We start from the raw sequence: 15,475 nt of genomic DNA on the forward strand, positions 1-15,475 counted from the left end.
TATTCTCTAAATAAATAAGTAAATAAATAAATAAATTAGTAAATAAATAAAATCTTTTAAAAAATAGATAAACAAATGGGGAGAAGGAGGGCTTCTGGTTATAGTAGGATGCTGGATGCTGGCTATTAAATGCATAGGGAAGGCTGGAGACAGAACATCATCATTTGCAACCATCACAGTGACCATTGGATGAGGCAAGAGTTGTTAATGGGGTCTTGAGTGGAATTTTGAGGAAGAACAGGACACCTGCAAGATTTTAAGTATCTGCCACCAGCTTGCATACGGTTGCAAGGGGAAAAGGTGGCAATCGCACAGGGGAGAAATCATGCACTTTGAGCCAGTGATCAAAACTACCCTCCCCGTGAGGGACAGCTGGATGTCACACGTGCCGTGCGTGATGTCCCAAGAATACAATCCCACCAAGGTTGCGCGCTGGGTGAAAATGCATGGTCCCAATGTACACACACGAAAATGTCAGACAAACCCAAAATGAGGAGAATTCTATCCTTTAAGAAAAGTTGGTACGTGATATTGTTCGAAACTATCACCGTGGTCGGAAACAGGGAAGGCTGTGGAGGTGTTCTAGATTTGAATAAGGCTAAAAGGACCCACATAGTAAATGTAATACTGTACCTAACCTGCATCCTGCACCAGAAGAGGAAAAGTGACCTTGACGAGCTTCCTGAGGCACTTGACAGAGGTGGAAACACCGTGGCCAACTCGTGTTACACCAACGTCGAATTTACTGAAGTTGGAAACTATCCCATGACTCATGTGAAGGAATGTTCCCGCTCTTTGAAAACACGCACTTAGGTGATGAAGGTAGAGATGAACATAATTTTCCCTCGAATGTTTCAGAAGAAAACAAAGAAGCTACGTGAGCCTATATAGGTAGAGCAAATGATAAGGTGAATCGGGTCAAATGTCAACCCGAGGTGAATCTATGCGAAACGCATATGGGTGTTCTTGTGCTATTTTTATTATCCCATTTTCTGTAAGGTTGAGATCATTTCCAAATAAAACGTTTATTTTAAATGCACTGCCACACATTAGGGAAAGCTGTCTCCCCAACATCTCTGCAGACCTCCGGGACCATCCATCCGACCGAGCCCCTGCCTGGAGCTCTACTGAACTCTCTGTGTCCCTGGGGCTATGAGGTTGCAGTGTCCCTGCACCTCAGGTGGAGGACACCCACAGCACCGGGTGGGTGCGCAGGATACCTTTATGGAGGGAGGGCTTGGACACAGAAAGGGCCGTCATATCAGAGAATAATCGACGATTCAAAACTCTTTGCAAGATACTCCCTTTCTTATCTTTCCCGGGCACCTGCGTCAACCAGGTAGTTCTCTCTGGCTTTTGCCCTGCTCCTGCTACACTACCTTTCCTCTGCTCCTGAGGCTGCTCAGGATTAAAGAGAAAAATGAGGAGACCTTACAAACCTATTTGAATGTTTATTTTATCCCCCAAAACCATGCAAAGTGCTTTATGGACACAGTTTTTTTTTTTAAGATTTTATTCATTTAGAGAGAGTGTGCACGGTGAGGAGCAGAGCACAGAGCGAGGACAAGGGGACTCCCCTGGGAGCACAGAGCCCGACATGGGGCTCAATGCCAGGACCCATGGCCCTCAGATCTTGATCTGAGCCAAAACCAAGACTCAGCACTTAACCGGTTGACTGAGCCACCCAGGCACCCCCAGACACAATTTTTATTTAAAATTTATAAATCCTCAGGACATAGGTACAACTGTGATTTCCATTTTCCAGGCCAGGCAACTTGCATTTGTCAGAGTGCTGGTTAAGGTCTCCTGCTGGTTTGCAAAATCTCTGAGCCTCTCTACTTGCCTCCATTGAGAGGACTGACTTCCGACTCCACGGAAGGCGAACAAAACAAGTTGCGAGATGTCTGAAGAGAGAAATAAGTGCATGTGTTTAAAAGTACTTAATTTGCTATATTTTAATTGGCGGCCCTGGAGCAACTGAATTAACATGGAAAGGACTCTGCTGCCATCTAGTGGACCCTCCGCGCTGACCCGCGATTTCCTCGTGCTCAGGAAAGAGCGACACCTGGGAACGCCCCGCGCAGGTGCAGGTAGGGGGTCCCTTCCGTCCCCACATCGTCCCACACAGGTGCAGGTACGGGGTCCCTTCCGTCCTTACCCCACGTCGTCCCACACAGGTGCAGGTAGGGGGTCCCTTCCGTCCCCACATCGTCCCACACAGGTGCAGGTAGGGGGTCCCTTTCGTCCCCACATCGTCCCACACAGGTGCAGGTACGGGGTCCCTTCCGTCCTTACCCCACGTCGTCCCACACAGGTGCAGGTAGGGGTCCCTTCCGTCCCCACATCGTCCCACACAGGTGCAGGTAGGGGGTCCCTTCCGTCCCCACATCGTCCCACACAGGTGCAGGTAGGGGGTCCCTTTCGTCCCCACATCGTCCCACACAGGTGCAGGTACGGGGTCCCTTCCGTCCTTACCCCACGTCGTCCCACACAGGTGCAGGTACGGGGTCCTTTCCATCCTTACCCCAGGTCGCCCCACACAGGTGCAGATCCGGGGTCCTTTCCATCCTTATGCCACATCCAGGGGCAGAGGCTTTTCAAGCACAAACTGTATTACAGCGACTCCTGGAAATTCACCCGTGGTGCTAATGCCTGTCACCGATCACGCTGTCATGTTGGAGCATTTTCTTTAATGATTAGCACTATAAGACAATGTATAAAATTATTTTTTTACATACTCTGAATATTTAATCTTCATAATATACTCGGGGAGTAGATATAAGTATCCACAATTTATAATTGATCAAAGAATTTGACTTTTTCAAGTCTCTATAGTTGGGTAACTATGAGGCTCACACAGAAGTTCGTTTCTTTTTTTTTTTTTCCTAGATTTTATTTATTTACTCATGAAAGACACACAGAGGGAGAGAGAGAGGCAGAGACACGGGCAGTGGGAGAAACAGGCTCCATGCAGGGAGCCCGCCATGGGACTTGATCCCGGGTCTCCAGGATCACACTCTGGGCTGAAGGAGGCACTAAACCGCTGCGCCACCTGGGTTGCCCTGAGGTTCATTTCTTAATTCAAGCCCAGGCTTCCTTCCCTCCTCCCCTCCTCTCTCCTTTCCCCTCCCTCTTTCCCTTTCTCCTTCCTTCTCCCCTCCCTCCTTCCTTCTTCCTTCCCTCCCCTCCTCCCGTCTCTTCCACCTTTCCTTCCACTCTTCCTCTCTTCTTCTTACCTTTTCCCTCCTTCCCTCCCTCCCCTTTCTCTTTGCACAGGTGTGTGTCTCCCCTGGGGCAGGATCTGCAGACAGGCCGGTCTCCCACCCGGCAGCACGAGCCTGGCCCCGGAGACCTAGGGTGTCTAAGGGGGTGCTCTGGGGAAGCCTTGTTCCCCTGACACAGTTCTTTCCCTTGTCCTGCTCCTTCCTGCAGTAACGACCCGACCCCCGTGCCCCAAGCTATAGAATGAGCCCCGGGACATCTGGGGCCGATGTGCTTGAGCCTGTAAGTGGGCGCCCCCAGGACAGCTCATAGAGAGGAAAAGCGGCCTTTTCCTTCAATTGAGCTACTGGCCACCGTTTTTCTGGAACATGCACCTGCAGCATCTCTGGCTGACACAGTGCCCACAGCCCCGCTTCACCGTATATACTTTTCTATCAAAAATATACATGAGGTTTGAGAGAGAGAGAGAAAAAAAATCAAGAGATAGAAGCCATTAGGGGAACAGAAAGCATATCTTCTCTTAAATAAGACTTGATAATAGCCTGCAGAGTCAAACTGGGTTAGTTTTGTAAATCATTTTCTGAAACCCTCAGGCCACAGACATTCGACCAGACCAGAAAATAATAGCCTTGACCCTCGCCCCCATTCCTTCCTGGCTGCTCCTTGCTATCGATTCTTTCTTCCTCATGAACTGGCTCCCTGATGCTGAGAAGGGACACAAAGAGCTCTGTGCAGCGAAGCCATGACCGGTGTTCGTCCTCACTGCCCTGGGAAGGTTCGCGCAGAGGCAAACAAGGCTCTGCCTCCTTCATCAGATCCACGTCTCCGGAGGCCCTTCGTGCCTCTGGCAGCTCGGGGGCCCTTAGGGCCTCTTGTCATCCCCAGCCTCTGGGGACAGCCAACCAAGAAGACCACGGGGGCTGTAACGCACCCCCCAGCATGCATTTGATGTTTTGGGGACTGCAATGCATGACACGGAGAGTGGGCTCCCGAACAGGGGGTTGCGAGTGGGGAGCGCAGGCTCATCAAGGCAAAACCACAAGGTTACATAAATTGTTTTGGAAGAACGATGATTGGTGCTGGCAGCTACACCCACCACCTAAGGCGGGATTGGCTTTTTTAGTCAATAGGTGTGTTACCTTATCTCTACTTCAGCACAAGAAATGTGTCCCAGGAGGTGGCCTAGGTTGTCATAGTGAAGTTGTCATTGACAAGCTGTAATTGACAAAAGTAAAAAATAAAGTCTCTCTACTTTAAAAAGTGCAGTAGGAGAGGTGCACAGGGCCCGCCTCCTCGATGTCCTACCAACCCTCCTGTGACCGACCCTCTTAGCGCTGCTTACTTCACTCTGGAATCTTCTGTCATAGTGTGAAGCCCCCCAAGTCCCCTGGAGACTTGCCTCCCACCTCCCGTTCCGAGCCCTGTGTGGGGTCTCAGTTCCCACACTGAGCCTTGTACCTTTTCACCCCGGATTCCAGGCTGCATGGACAGCATCTTTGATGGATCTGCTCGGTTGCTTCATCTCTCCCTCGGCTTCATGCCATGCTGCACCAGAAGCCCTCTGTGTTCTGAGTGGGACTTCCGTAACTCCAGACCCAGACCCGTCAGGGTTTAGATTCCCAGCAATGTGGTTGTTTTCATACAGACTAATTCACATGTTTTAAAATGCTGTGTCATCTACTAAATTAATTTCCTGCAATTCCTTCAAACACTAGGATGTTCCTACTGGGGAAAATCAAGGACAGACACCTGCAGCCGGCCTCCTGAACCCGCCCCATTCCTCTTTCTATATGGCAGGGTCACACGTCCACGGGGCAGCAGGGCTGCCTCTGACCCAGTGGTAACAGCTACAAAATAACGGGTCAGTGGTTCCAGCTGGCAAGGGTTTTGGTCCAGCAGCTGCCAGATGGGCAAAGCTCAGCAGTAATTCTTACAGCCGCTCTCGGGTACAGGGTTAAGTCCTTCTCGGAGAGCCCAGGTCAGGGAGCCTGTGGCTGATAGCAAGAAAAAAAGTTCAAATGGGCTATGTCAGAGAACAGATGGCAAGATCTTCCTATCTACTGGGACAGTCTATACCCTTCCAGGAGCCAAGTTCTACAAGCATCAGAAAACTTAATTATTTCTCTCTTTTTTTAATTATTTCTTTTCTACTCCCAATATCTATGCTAGTGTTAACTATGTCCTTTCCTCCTGGTGTTTTCCAGGGAAGACACAGCAGCGATGAGCATTTGGAACATTGGCCATGGTTTTCCGGCTTCTGTGGCTACAGAGCGTGTCCTGGTCTAGATGGAATGTGAGGTTGGAATGTCAACTGCTATCTTTGTTTGTTCTAAGGATGTGGATCAAACCTGTATAGCTTATAGAAATGAATTTTGCTGTCAGATGGCAGGTTGCATACCTAGATCAGAGAAGCCACCTTGAAAATAATCCCTTGGCTAGGAAATGTGACTGGGTTTACCCATTCTTATTGGCATCGTAGGATTTTGGAATTAGCAGGATCAGCATGGTCTGTGGATTGTCAAGCTGTGCTCCGCAGAATATCATGGGACCAGAGTCCACGTAGAAGTTGCAGGGGCAGAGAGGTCAGGCAATTGTGCAGAGTCTCCCAACCACTCACCCTTCCAACCAGACAGCTCTCTGGTTATTGATTTCACACTTTCAAATATAGCAAAGTGGGTAGGAGCCCAGAATGTTAAGTCCAATGACGGAGACTGATCTTGAGTGATATTCAACACCTATATGCTTCCATTTCTAAAATACAGATAATAATCACATTTTACATAGCATTTACCAGGTGGTTGGCATCATTATAAGCACTTTATATTTATTTACTATTAATCATTTGATTATTTACATTTAATGTGAGAAGCTCTGTTTTTTTTTTTTTAATTTTTATTTATTTATCATAGTCACACAGAGAGAGAGAGAGAGAGGCAGAGACACAGGCAGAGGGAGACGCAGGCTCCATGCATCGGGAGCCCGATGTGGGATCCGATCCCAGGCCTCCAGGATCGCGCCCTGGGCCAAAGGCAAGCGCCAAACCGCTGCGCCACCCAGGGATCCCGAGAAGCTCTGTTTTTAATGTGAGATGTACTGTAGCAGAAATCCTGTGCAAAAGTGTTAAATTCTAGAGGCAGCTCACAAGTAAAGGAAGTACGTATATTCGGAGTGACCTTGGAGAATTCCTTAAAGTTCTCATAAAATTTAATACTTTTTGCAGGTTTGGTTTTTTTTTTTTTTTTTTTTTTTTTTTTGTGAATCTTGGCTTGTCTAAGTTTTCCTGACTCTTTGCAAGTCAGCAATTGCTAATGAGCCTCAATTAATGTTTCATTTTTCTCCTGAAGTGTGCTGGTGGAACAATTTTAACTCCCTCACCTGGCCACCTGAAAATTGATGGTCTCAGTATCAGTGGTCAGAACCCTTAAAATCCATTCATTCTTTATCCAACGTGCAATGACTTTTTAGTAGCTGACATCTTTTGAGTTTCCTATTTATTCACTATAATTTACTATTGGGTTTACAAGATTCTAGTCTGAGCACTCCACATATATTAAATCATTCAGTGTTCAAAACATGCTATGATAGGGGCACCTGGGTGGCTCAGTGAGTTAAGTGTCAGACACTTGATTTTAGCTCAGGTCATGATCTCAGGTTCTTGGGATCCAGCCCCATACTTGGTTCGAGGCTGGGTGTGGAACCTGCTTAAGATTCTCTCTCTCTCTCAGTCTCTCTCTCTCTCTCTCCCTCTCCCTCTCCCTCTCCCTCTCCCTCTCCCTCCCATCCCCCTCTAAAAAACATAACCAAAAAAGAAACAAAAACAAACCAAAACATACTATGACAGTCATTTTGATCTTCATTTTACAGATGAGGAAACTGAGGCATAATATGGCACCAGATGTGAACCAAGCGGGTAGGACTTGGAACCCCTTTTCCTTACAGCTATGCTATGCTGATTATTTTAGGCTAGATTGTTTCCACTTCCTATTTAACATAACTGGCCCAATAAAAGTTTTGTAAGAGATATAGTTGAATTTGTGGAAAACTAAATGCCATTGGGATGCTACTCTTATTTAATATTTCCAATGAATATCAGTGTTAGGGTCATTTTACTAATGAGAAAACAAGACCAAGAAGGGTAAAGTATGGTCCAAAGTTCTATACTACAACATGATAAACTGGACCTAGCCTAACACAACCTGATGATTATAATACTATCTTTGCACTATCCTGCCTTCCTGGGTAGGATGGCTGCTGAGGTTAATGATGATGGTGAGATGATGATGGAGAAAGCCTATCATAAGTCCTGGAGCATAACAAAGGTGTAATGTTAATTAATATTATAACCGGATTCCAGAGAGTGGGGCATTTATTATGGAGTTCTCTTGGATCAACACATGAGTGAAGGAAGAGGAGGGAAGGGGAGGCAGACAGAAGGACAAATTCAGCTGCAAAGAAGCCCCAGGTAAGTCTTTGGCCAATCCCAGGGGAAGCTCTGGAGTTGGAGGGGCCCTATGGAACTGTCAAAAGTTGAAATAAGGAAGCCAGTCTTTATACTCTGTATTGATCGGTCATTGGGTGAAGGCTGCCCTTGAAGGAGATGGCACTGGGGGTGAGAAAGTCCCCAAAGACGTCTGACAGCTGAAGGCTGTCTGCTGTTGGCTGAGGAGGGAAACATCCTTTATTTCTGAGAGGATAATGTGTGTGTGTCACATTATTGCATCCACCCATATTGGTAATACTTAAAACATTCATTGTCATTATTGGTCTCATCATAAGGTTTTGTTTGTAAAAAATTTTCATCTTTAAATGTCTTTGAAAGTTTCTTATTTATTTATTTTTTAAAAGATTTTATTTATTCAAGAGAGAGAGAGAAAGAGAGACAGAGCAAGTATAGGCAGGGAAGGGGTAGAGGGAGAGGGACAAGCGGACTTCCCTCTGACCAGGGACCTCCATGCCAGGTTCAATCCAGGACCCTGGGATCATGACCTGAGTGGAAATCAAGAGTCAGACACTTAACTGATTGAGCCACTCAGGTGCATCCCCCCCTTATGTCCCCCTTCTGCATCCATTCTTTCCTCTCTAGTTCTTCCTGCTCTAACTGCCAGCTAAGTCTCACTTGTTTCACAGTCTCATCCATGTACCAATAAATAACCCCCAGACCTTTAACTGGAACATGGGGACTTTCAAACTCCAGCCTTCATGCCACTAGACATGTAGGGACTAGAGATGTCATAGAAGACACAGAATCTACTCTGACTCTGGGATTTATAGAAATAGAATTCATAAGATTTATAACCATGAAGGCCTTTAGAGAGAACGTTTGTGGTTATAAATTAGATATGGTATAAATTATAGTATAATGTGTATTTCCCTGAAAAGCGGCATGAAAATGTAGATGTTGGGGATGTGAGTGGTAGTATTCTTATTATGCAAGATTTGAGTTAAGTATGTGTCTATAAACACTTGCCTCAGATAGAAAGCATTTTAATACATAAAATGTGAGCATAAAATATTGGAAAATCATTAGCACAAAAATAAAAGATAAGAGCTGAGAAATCCAAAGGAGTGTGTCTGGGAGAGGGGAGGTAAATATTATCTAAATCCTAATCTTAAAATAGCTGCTGCTGCTGAACACAAAAGTTAACTCTAAACTTTCTGGTGGCCAAATAGGGCTCAGAGCCTCACAGGCCTCGTAACACTTCTTCAAGGAGACCAGGACGTCAGAGCCAGCTGAATCCTGAGCTTAGGAGAGTCCCACCTGGCAAAGGTTTATCTGGGGACTTCTCTGGCAGATGGCAAACAAGGAAGCCCTAAATTTCATCTGACACTTGGTGGGAGGAGGGTTGTATGTGCGTCTGTCCATGTGCATAACTGTGCGTATGTCCATGTGCATAACTGTGTGTGCATACTTGAAATCACCATATGTATAGTTGTGTGAATTTGTGGTGGCTTGAAATGTCTCAGTTGATCATTGTGCTCTGTGCCCGTACTCATCGATAGGTGCCTCAGGAATATTCAACAAGCATTAACCCTGTAGGAGAAAATACTTTCCTGATATCAACTTCCAGGCAGACGACAAATGCAATTGTCCAGTTGTCACTCTTGTCCTAGGGGTCAGAACAGGATATATTAATGAGGCCTGGGCTGCCAGAGGCTCTCCAGAAGGCTACTTCTCCATCACTTAGACATCTGATCCTTCCACCTCCCAGCCACAGCCCTCACAGCAGAGGTTTAGAGCTCACAGCAAAAGTGAGAAGGAAGCTTGAGATGGTGAAGATTCTATGGAATGCATTTTCCTTGAAAACATGACATTGGAACAACACACCCTGACTGCCCTTGCACAAATTCCACAATGGTGCATTGGGAGCCCTAAGGGGCTGATGACATGGTCAACACCAGTGTGTGTAAGTAATATGCTCTCTGAACTTTCCCGTATCCATGATTATTGACCAAAACAATCAGAGGAGATGTCTTTCTTCTTTTTCTTTGGTAAGACATACCTGTAGCCCTAGTGGATCATCTTCAAAGGCAGAAGACAAATGTTTATGCTCCCCATTAATATGCCAGTGTGACTACTTGAAAAAAAAAAAAAAAGGGCCGGAGTGGTATTAGAAACCAATCTTGTATTTTTTTATTTTATTTTTTATTGCCAAGCAATGAGTGCTAGGGTCTTTCTTTAGTAGCCTTATAATAATAATAATAATAATAATAATAATAAAATAATAATGTTTAGTGAGCTTTTGCAAGGTGCCTATTGCTGGAGTAAGCACTCTGCAGGCATAATCACATTTAGTCCTCTAATAGCCCTACAAGGCAAATACTATTATCATCCTATTTATAAATGAGGAAACTGAGGCATAGAGACTAATTTGGTCAAGATTATTTAGCCAGCTGAGGGGAGATCCTGACCTCTCACAGTCAGAGGGCACACTCAAACTTCTTAACCTTCATTCTCTACTTTCTTTCATTAAGATACGAGAACAAAACAGAGAGAAGATTGATTTAATTTCTGCTTCTTCAGGATGCTTTTTGGTCCATTGTCGAGTGTCCACACCTATAGATCATTCTTATTAGAATGTGAACTAAAATGTTTAGTAGGCCTTCTGGACTTTATTTGTCTATCCCCAGAAATCTCAGATGCAACTAAAAATTCTATTTCTTGGGACACCTGGATGGCTCAGTTGGTTGAACAGTCAATTCTTGATTTCAGCTCAGGTCATGATCTCGGGGTCCTGGGATTGAGCCCCACACTGGGTTCCCGCCTTCATTTTGCACTATTCACACCTGTGAATATTCACACCTGTGAAGTCAATATCTTAGTGTCTCTGATAAAGGCCAAACTCTTAGCAATCAAGGCACTTCACAACTTGGTCCTAGGTAACCTGTTCCATCCTATTTCATCTCCAGGTTCTACCATCCTGAACACCATAGACTGGAGTTCTTGAAGACTAGATTGGCACAGCAAGTGTCCCTGATTGGGCCATTTTGGGTTCTTTCCTTTGCCTGGAAAACTTGTTTCCCTTTTATCATCTAGAGAGCTTCAGTATGCCTGTCCTTGAAAAAAATTACCTAAGTTTTCCCTCTAACAAAAATCCACCCAGACAGAACGAACTTCTCTGTGATGCTGGAATGTTTTAACAGCTGTCCATTACAACTGTGTATTAGCATTCTCCAGAGAAACAAACTCAATAGGAGATATAGAGAGACAGACAGACAGATATAGATAGATAGATGATAGGTTGATAAATAGGGATTTATTTTAAGGAATTGGCTCACACAATTGTGGGGACTGGCAAGTCTAAAATCTGCAGGCTAGAGATCCAGGGAAGAGTTGCTGTTGCATCTCCAGTTCAAAGGATAACTGGAGGCATAATTCCTTTTCTCACTGGGGACCACAGTCATCTTTTCTCTTAAGGCCTTCAACTGGTTAGATGAGGCCCACCTGCATTATGGAGGGTAAACTGCTTTACTCAAAGTCTTGATTGTAAATGTTAATAGCATCCCAAAAATGACCTTCAGAGCAACATCTAGACTGGTGTTTGACCCATAACTGGATACTATGACCTAGCCAAATTAACATAAAATTTACCATCCCAGGCTTTTCTCACATTTTACTTATTCATTTGCCTGCCAAATCCTCTAAAATATGAGCTGCTTATAAGTCACGACCCTAAGCTTTGGTGCCATTGTCACCATACATTAAGAAACATCACTTCTTTTAATATGTAAAACTGTGAGCACTGCATCTGCCATCAAAAATGTGTTCCCAGAGTGACATGATCAGTCCAGAAGGCGGAGGGCAGTAAGGGACACAGGAATGACTCTACTACAGTGTTTAACTATAGTGAATGGATGGGTAGTAGATGACTAAGCTCCCTGGCTTCAAATATGGAAATAGGTTCTCTCTGGGGAGGCTGGGTGAATCTCATGATTCTGGATTATAGAGACCAAACCCTCTGGAGAGAAGCAGGCTCAAAGAGTGGTCAGAGATGCAGTCCCTCAGGTGGTGGGTAGAAGCACTTATCATCCTAAGAGCCTCGCTCGCCCTCAGTAGGGCTTTAAATTCACTTCTGTCTTGGCGGCTTCCTTTCAAGTCACCTTGACTTTGGAGTGAAGGAATGAGGAGTCAGCCCCTTTGCCGCCCACTAGGTGGTAGTGGAAGCCCACCTCTGATGGGTCCAGTGTTTTCTGCTTGCTCAGCTCCCTAAATCGCCTGAGAAAACTTCCAATCCACCCAGAACCCTGCTGGGAATTTTCAGGTTAACTGACTAAGTCACTTTAATTTTCTTGGGAAAATAGTCGCAGTCACACATCAGATAAGAGGCTTCTTGGACACCAAGACCTGCAGTGTGAGACACCCACTTTTTTCCAGCCCCTAGACAGAGAGAAGCTTCTCTTCCTGCCACCCCTATACACAAGCCTCCACCCCACAGCAGGATCAAAGCCTGCTCCGGGCATGATCCCACCCAAGGCCTGTTTACTTCCTCTGCTTACTTCCACTTTCCAAAGCCAGGACAGATTTCATGCTTAGAACCTGCTATTGAAGTCCTCCAATGGCCTTTCTCTGCTTCCCGCCTGCTGCTGCACAGTGGACTGGCAGCTCGTCGATAGCTGACTACAAAGTTTGCAGGATCAGACTTCTTAGTGGGCCCTGCTTGCTCCTGGGGTGCAGGCACAAGACATATACATGCTAAAAATAAACAAATTTCTCAAGTCCATCAAACGTAGAGATTTGGGTATTAAGATACTTTCCCTCCTTCAAAACCTTTATTTTTTCTATGAATTTATTTATATCGCCTCTACAGTTCATCATTTTGAAGGACAAACTTTCCATAGATGGGGACAATTTGTACTTTTTTAGTTAATCTGGTGTACATGATATGAAATGGTATGTTGTGCAGAGCAAGGGCTCATAAATGTTAGTTGGTGCTGACACTACTCTCTGGAAATTTTATGTAAGAGCTCCTTTGTCTCTGTGACTTCAAAGTCCTTCACCTACAGGATCTCATTTTCCATTTAGTGTGATAACAAAGGGCCACGGATTATTATCCTCAATTTACAGGTAGGCACAATAAGTCAAGGAAAGACTATTTGCCTGAGAATATAGAACAGGTCAATGATGTAGCCAATCATTTCTCTGTTCTTAGCAGCAGTCCTCAATGTCTCTTGCATTGAGGTGCTAGTCTGTTACCCCCGAACTCTGAACCCAAAGGAAGTGGCATCAGAGTCTCTTAAATGGACTCTGAGGCCTGAATCATTTGTTACCTTTTCTCTCTGTGGCCACCATTCTCTCCTCATTGCTCCCAAGTCACCAACAGGACAGATCATCAATGCAGTTTTCTGGTAGATCAATAGTCAACAATATCTCATTACTACAGGAATCAGATCTTTCCAGCAGCCTTGTTCTGATTTCCATCAAGTCAGAGCATTTAGAAAATGGAACACAATTCATATCCCAGTTCTCTATACCACTGACCTGAAACTCCAAGCCAATGCTGTCCTTTGGGGCTCCAAGTTGTAAAGTCAGTCTGCAGAAGATATAGGACAATAGTGGCAAAACCCCCAAATTTGTGCAGTTATAATCACTTCCACCAAAAGATATTCTATCCTCCTTCAAGATCCCACTTATGTCACCTCTGTGAGAACTTCTAACCTCGCCCTTCAATTGGTATGAACTGATTGCTCCTTGAAACATAGATAAAATTTAGTGAATATTTCTGGCTTAAAATATCTCCACTGCTTGTATTAGAGCTATTTATCTGAAGTTCATCCCCACTGCTCCCATTATTGGAATAATAATGTTCTAAGGAACATATGCCATATTATATTTACTTTGTGTTATACCTGGAGCTAGCACATTGCTTGTCCTTAAGACAATGTCATAGGACCACGGACAGCACGTGTCCCCAGGAAAGCTTGTTGAATGGCATGTAATTGTCCTAATTAAATCCATAGCCTTTAGCCATATCTAATTCATTCTGAAGTTGAACAGATTAATTTTCCTAAAACAGCACTGTCTTCATGCCACTTCTCTGCTAACAACAATTCTTAATATCACCCATTGCTCATAGAATTAAGTCTATTCAGGGGGACCCAGTGTGCAAAAGATGACTGAGTTCATCCCTGTCCTACTTGTCCAATTTTATGTCCTGTGTCTCCAGCAAAACTTATTGCCCATAGGCTTTGTTTTGGGCCTTGAATAATCCTTTCTTAGTTCTGCCTTCATATATTTAGTTTCTTCTATCTGAAATGCTCTATTTCTTTGCTTCTCAAAGTTTTTACTTTTCTTCCAAGAGGAAGAAAATGGGAAATACCATTGGATTTGGTGAAAGAGGGAATACTGGTAACATTGAAGAGTGGAGAATGGAATTTCTGCAGAGTTGGGGACAAAATCAGATTCCTGAGGCCATGAAAGGAGAGAGGTGAGAGTGGCATATGTGATTCATTTATGTAGTGATTTGAGAGTAAGAAAAAAAGTGACCAGTAATATGGCACCTAGATGAGCTCAGTGGTTGCAAACAGTAGCATTATGTTTGGTTTGGACATTGGTATAGAGATGTCTTCAGTGTGAGTGGGAGTGTGGGGTAGGAGCCTCTGCAGAGAAGGTTAATGCTCAGGAAAAGCCAGCATGAGGTGGCTTTTCTCCACAGCTTATGCCCAGGTATCTTCTCTTACCTTTGTCAGCTCCCCTTCCAGCTCTCTGCTAGGGGCCAGACTTCATCAGGAAGGACCCTTCACTTTGCTCACACTCATTTGCGTTTCCAGGTCTCCTTCATCCAGTTAACACTCCACTATCTTTCATTGCAATAATACCATAAAAATCCCTTTGTCTTCTAAGTATAATTGCTTTGTTAAATCCCTGTATTTGTTGATCCATCATAAAACAGACATGTGATGGGAAAAGTTATAAAGACAATATTGGCTCTAACTGAAATTACTCTCACTAACACCAAATGGTCCCACAGAACTTCCAAGGTTTGTGTTACATTTTACCAAGTTAGCTCACTCCCTCACAAACCACAGGCCTCTTCTAACTCTCTCCACATTCCTAAAATGAGTGGCTGCTCAACCACTTCATTTCCATCTCCGTCTCCCTCCCTGATCCCCCTGCCCACATACAGACACATACACATTGACAATCTTCTTTATCAGGAGAGGGTCTCACATTTTTGTTAAAAGAAGACTAGAAGCTATCAGATGGGCACTCCCTCCACTCCCCATGGGCAGGTGTTCCCATCCTTTTTCTCCTCCTTCTTTCCTGTTTCAATAGCAGAGCTCTCTGTCTCCTACCCAAGGCCAATATCTTGACCTCAGCCTTGGAACAATGACTGGTCATTGTTTTCTTCTTAGAATACATCATTTCTTCTCTTTCTTCTCTTTGTAGCTCTGTTCTCAATTTGATTATTTCCATCTGTGTGTTAACCATGTTTCCTTCACAGACTCACCTTCTTTTGCCTCATGTTGATAATAACGATGATGATAATGAGCAAGAACCAGGAAAATGATACAACTAACATTTGGTAAGTGCTTATTATGTGCCAGACACTGTCCTTAGAACTTTACATGTGTTATTTCATTTAATCTTCACAAAGCCCTAGGGAATAAGTATTATTAGCTCCATTTTTACAGATGAGGGAACAGGGGTTCTAAGAGGTTAAGTGAATTGCTTGAGGCCATACAGCTACTATATGAAGGAGCTGGAATTTAGACAAAGGCAATCTGGCTTCAGAACTTCAACTCTTTTTTTATTTTT

The sequence above is a fragment of the Vulpes lagopus genome, chromosome 10 (assembly GCF_018345385.1).
Source record: "Vulpes lagopus strain Blue_001 chromosome 10, ASM1834538v1, whole genome shotgun sequence".
In the NCBI taxonomy this organism is placed as follows: Eukaryota; Metazoa; Chordata; class Mammalia; order Carnivora; family Canidae; genus Vulpes; species Vulpes lagopus.